This window comes from Podarcis gaigeae, assembly GCF_964106915.1.
Source record: "Podarcis gaigeae genome assembly, chromosome: 14".
NCBI lineage: Eukaryota > Metazoa > Chordata > Lepidosauria > Squamata > Lacertidae > Podarcis > Podarcis gaigeae.
The window spans coordinates 27,081,276-27,087,411 of NC_139690.1; positions in this window are offsets into that span (position 1 = coordinate 27,081,276).

Sequence of the window (6,136 nt, forward strand, 5' to 3'; positions counted from 1 at the left end):
CTTTTGTAATGACAAATACTTAGTTCCTGAGCCAGGTCACAGGCTCACCCTATTCATACACAGACATACCCTTAAGACAGGATTTGTGAATGAAAAGACAATGGGGAGGCTTTTCCATTTCCTTCCACCTTGCAGAGAAATATTTGAGGTCAATTTGGGAGTCAAAATCATTTCAGGGCTGTTTTCCTGTGCTGCTTCAGACATGTGGTTTATATATTTATGTACGTGTTTGCTTGGTACATTTATGAACATTTATTACACAAGACCTTAACTTTTTTTATTTCATCCTGAAGCCACTGTCTCGTGTGGGCTTGGCTGGCAATGGTGCCCCCACCACCCAAGCTGCTTTCTGGGCAGGTTAGCTCCACATTTCCCCCACACCACCCAAAGACAATTTCATCTTTCCAGCTTATCTGCTTCTATTTGCCCAGCGCTGGCATCACATACTGGGTAAGACACTGGGAGGCAAATCGGGAAAGTGCCTGGTTCAAGTCTTTCCTTAGCTGTGACAGCACCAAGTGGCCTGGGCCAAACCACCCCTCCCACCTTGCAGCCTTGGCCTTCCTTTCTGTAATACAGGGGAAATAGAGATGGATAGCAAGTGATGGCAGCAAGGTACTGGATGTGAAACACTTTGAACATTTGAAAGTGCCATATAAATGCAAAATACTTTTTAAATAGACTTTTTAAGCACAAATGCCCCCCAAAGTGGTTCACAACCATTTACAATACAAATCCATGAATTCCAAAATAAAATAAACATTTAAAGTATTCAAAGTGCACATTACCAGCATAATATACAATTAAAATTTACCAATCAGCCCCCCTCAAAATACTGTATTTTGGAAAAACCGAGGTTTTAAGAGCTGTTTAAACTCAAATTATTATTTCCCTGTGCCCCTTCCCACCTGCTCAAAATGTAAAAATGTTCAAAGTGTGTTTTAGCCCCCCTACATTTTAAAGCCCTCTGTCAACATTAATTTTCTTCGCCAACAGAGGGAGCCAGCACCTCACCATCAAAAATATCCCTCCTTTAGCGAGAATTCATGTGGCTCAATCAGCAGATGTATGAGTAATTGGAAGGAGATTTCGCTTCCAACCACTCACTTAATATAAAGCATACAATCCAGGGATTTTCACAGCTACTTTCACAGCATAAGAAGCAATTCTTCTGCAGAAGCAGATTGTGATTCCCCCCACCCCCAAAAAAAGCAGGGGGTGCAGAAAAGTGCCTTATTCCAGGTCAGACAGTCCATCTTGTCTGCCACTTTTACCTGTTCTTCCCATATTCCCATTGCAAGCAGCTGCCAGGGCTGGACTTTGATGGCTGCTGCTAGCACAAATCAGATTCCGTCCAGCTGTGCCAAACTTTCCAAGGAAGTACCAACATCTCTCTTTGTGAGCCACAGAACAAAGCGGGAGTCTTCTCTGCTTTTTGGTCAAGTTAGCCAACCTTGACCACAGTCTCTTCCGGCCAAGGGATCCATCCTGCCCTGCCTTCTTAGTTCAGAGGCCTCATATACCATGGCAGAAAAACCACAGGAACAGCTGGTTTCTGTGGGTCATAGGAGTAGTCAGGGGGGCATCCCCCCATCAACTAAATAAAGAAAATACTTAACTAAAAGTAGAAATTGTAGAAAGATTTTTCTGGGCACGGGGTCAAAAGAAAGTACAGTCATATCATGGAAGTCCAATGGAATCCGTTCCGGAAATCCGTTCAACTTCCAAAACCAAAGTGCAGCTTCTGATTGGCTGCAGGAAGCTCCTGCAGCCAATCACAAGCTGTGGAAGCCCCATTGGACGTTTGGGTTCCAAAGAACGTTCACAAACCAGAACACTCACTTACGGGTTTGCGGCATTCGGGAGCCAAAACGTCCAAGTACCAAGGCGTTTGGGATCCAAGGTACAACTGTAATTTAAAACAACTGTTGTTAAGACATTTCATTCTGAATCTGCTAGATAGAGCCAGACAGAGGATGCTGGCAGGTGGGTGTCCTGCCCCCTTCTAACATAAATCCCAGCTACGCCCATGGCAGCTGTTTGTACTGTAATTAAATTGGTGTTAAAGGGTAAAGATAAAGGGACCCCTGACTGTTAGGTCCAGTCGTGTCTGACTCTGGGGTTGCAGCTCATCTCACTTTATTGTCTAAGCCGCTTCTGGTGAACCAGAGCAGCACACGGAAACGTCGTTTACCTTCCTGCCGGAGTGATACCTATTTATCTACTTGCACTTTGACGTGTTTTTGAACTGCTAGGTTGGCAGGAGCAGGGACCGAGCAACAGGAGTTCACCCCGTTGCGGTGATCGGCAAGCCCTAGGCTCTGTGGTTTAACCCACAGTGTCACCCGCATCCTAAATTGGTGTTAGAGTTAGATTAAATATCCTCCACTAAGAATCCTGTGACTCTGGAGGTAAAAAGAGGTTCAATGGCCTTGAGAAACTTAACTTGGATTTCACAATCTCTTTGGGAGAATGGCCCTTTGCATCACCAAAGAGATGGTCAAGTACAAGTGATGTGTTGCCACAGAAACTGAATAGCTGGAGATTCTTCTGGAAGGGGAAGCATATTTTTCTTCTTCCCTCAGTCCCCTTTCTGGAGGCGATGTCCTCAAGATGCCTCCTGTTTGCAGGGCAGTCTTGAAACTGGGCCTGAGAGACACACAACAAGAGGCTTGACTTGCTTTTGATAAGAATCCTTGCTCGTCCCCCAAGAACACTAATGGGAGCAGGGATCAACTGGAGTGTTGACACTGTGAAACTTCCGTCCTCTGCTGAGCTTGTATAAATGGGTATATAAACTTCAAATCACAGAAATCTGCATTTCTGTCCAGAAGTCTGTTGGGTCGTATGCAAAGCCTACCTCACCTGTGGCCTTGCTGGCTGCTAGCTGTGGGAGAGAGAGAAAAGGGGGAGCTTGCATTAGAATGCAAAACCCACAGACATTTTACATGAAAGATTTGTGATCAGAAACAGGGTCCAGACCTCTCAGTTTCCATGCAGACTTCTCTGCAGGGTGCATTTCATTGCAAAGAAAATAGTGGGTGGCTGGGCAAAGGGGTGGTGGAGGAGAGCTGGCCTAATCTTTGCTTTCGCTTGCTTTTTTAAAAAAAGAATTAAATAAAAATAAAACGAAGGCATCCACCCACCATATTCAGGAGAGCAACTCAGTAACATGGGCACAGAAAGCAGGGGCTCGGGGACTCTGGCTTCTCTGGCTGAGGTTCTCTCTTTATTATCAATTGCCCACAAGGGACCGATTGCATCCCTACACAAATACTCCTGCTAAACCACATTTCCCGGCAGATTTATATGCCGTTTTTATGATGGGCCTGTGCAATATGCTGACTCCTCTGTTTGCAGGGAGGGGGCAGAAAATCATTCGGAGGAGACATTTATTTTATGGCAAAATCAGCCATGAGTAAAAATAAAAAGGGGGAGTTTGCATGCGTACATGTATATCGAATAAACTGAAAATGAAAAGCGTGCAAGGGGGAATGTGGTACAACCCGAACCTGCCCATCATGCTCCATTTGCCACACCAAGGGATACATGACTTCTGCTAATGGGCACATCCTTGTTGGTTCGCAGTAGCTCTGCTTGGCAGGGCCTCCTTGGAGTGGAACGAAGGTGGAATATCTATTGACAACCAGAGAGAGAGAGATGGGCTTTTTAAGAACATAAAGAAAGCCCTGCTGGATTGGTCCAAAGGCCCATTATTGTAACTCACTCTACGTGGGGCTGCCCTTGAGACTGACCCAGAAACTCCAGCGGGTGCAGAATGCCGCGGCGAGACTCCTTACGGGGTCCTCGCTGCGGGATCACATTCACCCGGTGCTATACCAGCTGCACTGGCTCCCGGTGGAGTACAGGATCAGGTTTGAGGTGCTGGTTTTAACCTTTAAAGCCCTATACGGTCTAGGAACCTCATACCTACAGGACTGCCTCTCCTGGTATGTCCCACGGAGGACCTTACGGTTTTCAAACAAAAACATTTTGGAGGTCCTGGGTCACAGGGAGGTTAGGCTGGCCTCAACCAGAGCCAGGGCCTTTTCGGCTGTGGCCCCGATCTGGTGGAACGCTCTGTCGCAAGAGACTGGGGCCCTGCGGGACCTGACATCTTTCCGCAGGGCCTGCAAGACAGAGCTGTTCCACCAGGCCTTTGGCCAAGGCACAGTCTGACCCCCTCCTTCGGTAATCCTCATAGAACTCTAGCCCAATGGTTGCCATGAATTTGATTTTGAATTGATTTTAGAATGAATTGATTTTAGAATGCATTTCAATTAATTTGATTGTGATTTTATGTAAACTGTGTTACTTTTATTGTTGTTAGCTGCTCTGAGCCCGGCTTTGGCTGGGGAGGGTGGGATATAAATAAATTATTATTATTATTATTATTTATTTAGTTCAGCATCCTGTTCTTTCAGTGGCCAGCCAGATGCCCCAATGGGAAGCCTTCAGGCAGGACCTGAGCACAAGGGCACTCTCCCCTCTTGTGCTGCTCTGCAACTGGTGTTCAGAGGCAGAATACCGCCAACAGTGGAGGGAGAACATAGCCATGATGGCTAGCAGCCAATGAGAACCCTCTCCTTCACTAATACATATGTCCAGTCATCTTCTAAAGGCATCCAGGTTGGTGGTCATCACTGCCTCCTGTGGCAGCGAGTTCCATAGTTTAACTATGCACGGCATGAAGAAGTCCTTCCTTTTGTCTGTCCTGAATCTTTCAGCAGTTTTTATTATTTGGTATCTTTTTTTAAAGTTATTGACATTAATACTTTACAGTGGTACCTCAGGTTACATACGCTTCAGGTTACAGACGCTTCAGGTTACAGACGCTTCAGGTTACAGACTCTGCTAACCCAGAAATAGTACCTTGGGTTAAGAACTTTGCTTCAGGATGAGAACAGAAACCGTGGTCTGGCGGCGCAGAGACAGCAGGAGGCCCCATTAGCTAAAGTGGTACCTTAGGTTAAGAACAGTTTCAGGTTAAGAACGGACCTCCAGAACGAATTAAGTTCTTAACCCGAGGTACCACTGTACATTCATCACATTGCCAGTTCTTCCATCATCATCATCAGGTGGTTTTTTTTTAGAAAAATGAAAAGTAAACTCAAATGGCTTACAATGCAATGCAAAAATTAAAACCACTACAAAACTAAAATAAAATAAAAGCCTAAAATCATTCATATACCCTCCCTGCCCATCCTAAAGGAGGCTGCAGTATTTTAAACTCTCCAAGTTAAAGGCCAAAGCCTTGGCTGAAAAGAAATGTTTTCACCTGGCACCCAAAATGTTCAGCTGAGGGTCACTGAGAGATGAAATACTGAGGGATGTACATTCATGTGTGAACAAGAATCTTCAGGAAACCTAGCTAACGAAAGGTTTTTGCCCTGGTGACGGTCATGGGCAGAGGAGCTCATCTTGCTACTCTCCCCAAGACACACCTGGGGCCGCGGTGGAGACATTTATGTCTGCCTGCAACAATCCTCCCTGTTTTCCTGGGCTCTGTGCAGGCAGATAAAGTAGGGCGAAAACCTGATGCTTGAAACCGGCTGGCATTTCTTAAGGCTCTCCACGTACATCTGGCTCCAGTGACGCATCCGTCTTCTTCGATTGCTTCCCATTCTTGCTCACAGGGGAGCCCTGCTCTGTTCCTAGGATGGTAATTGGCAAAGCAGTGTGTGTGTGTGTGTGTGTGTGTGTGTGTGTGTGTGTGTGTGTGTGATGGGATGCCACGTGCATGGATTTGTCTGCCCCTTTCATCTCCAGAAGAACTGAAAAGTCCTTCCGCTCAACACACTCACAGCAGCAGCAGCAGCAGCAAGATGGGAAGGAGCAGTAAGAGGCCTTTTCCTTGCCGCACAAAATAGTGTTACATGTCACACCAATTGCCAAGTGGTAGGAGACTCCAGGGCTTCCAGACTCAGGGTTCTGTTTCCTTGGAATGAAGGTCAGCGGAGACTGTCGTGTCTTTAGGAAATATGGGCTGGACCTAGACACATCAAAAAAGGTGTTTCAAGAAAACGCGTTGCAAACCTCAAAGTGGGAAATCACGTTGGCAAAAGACGGGACTCCACGGCGCCATCTGGTGTTACGGTGTTATAACGCATATAAAGCAGTTTTTGTTTACTAATGT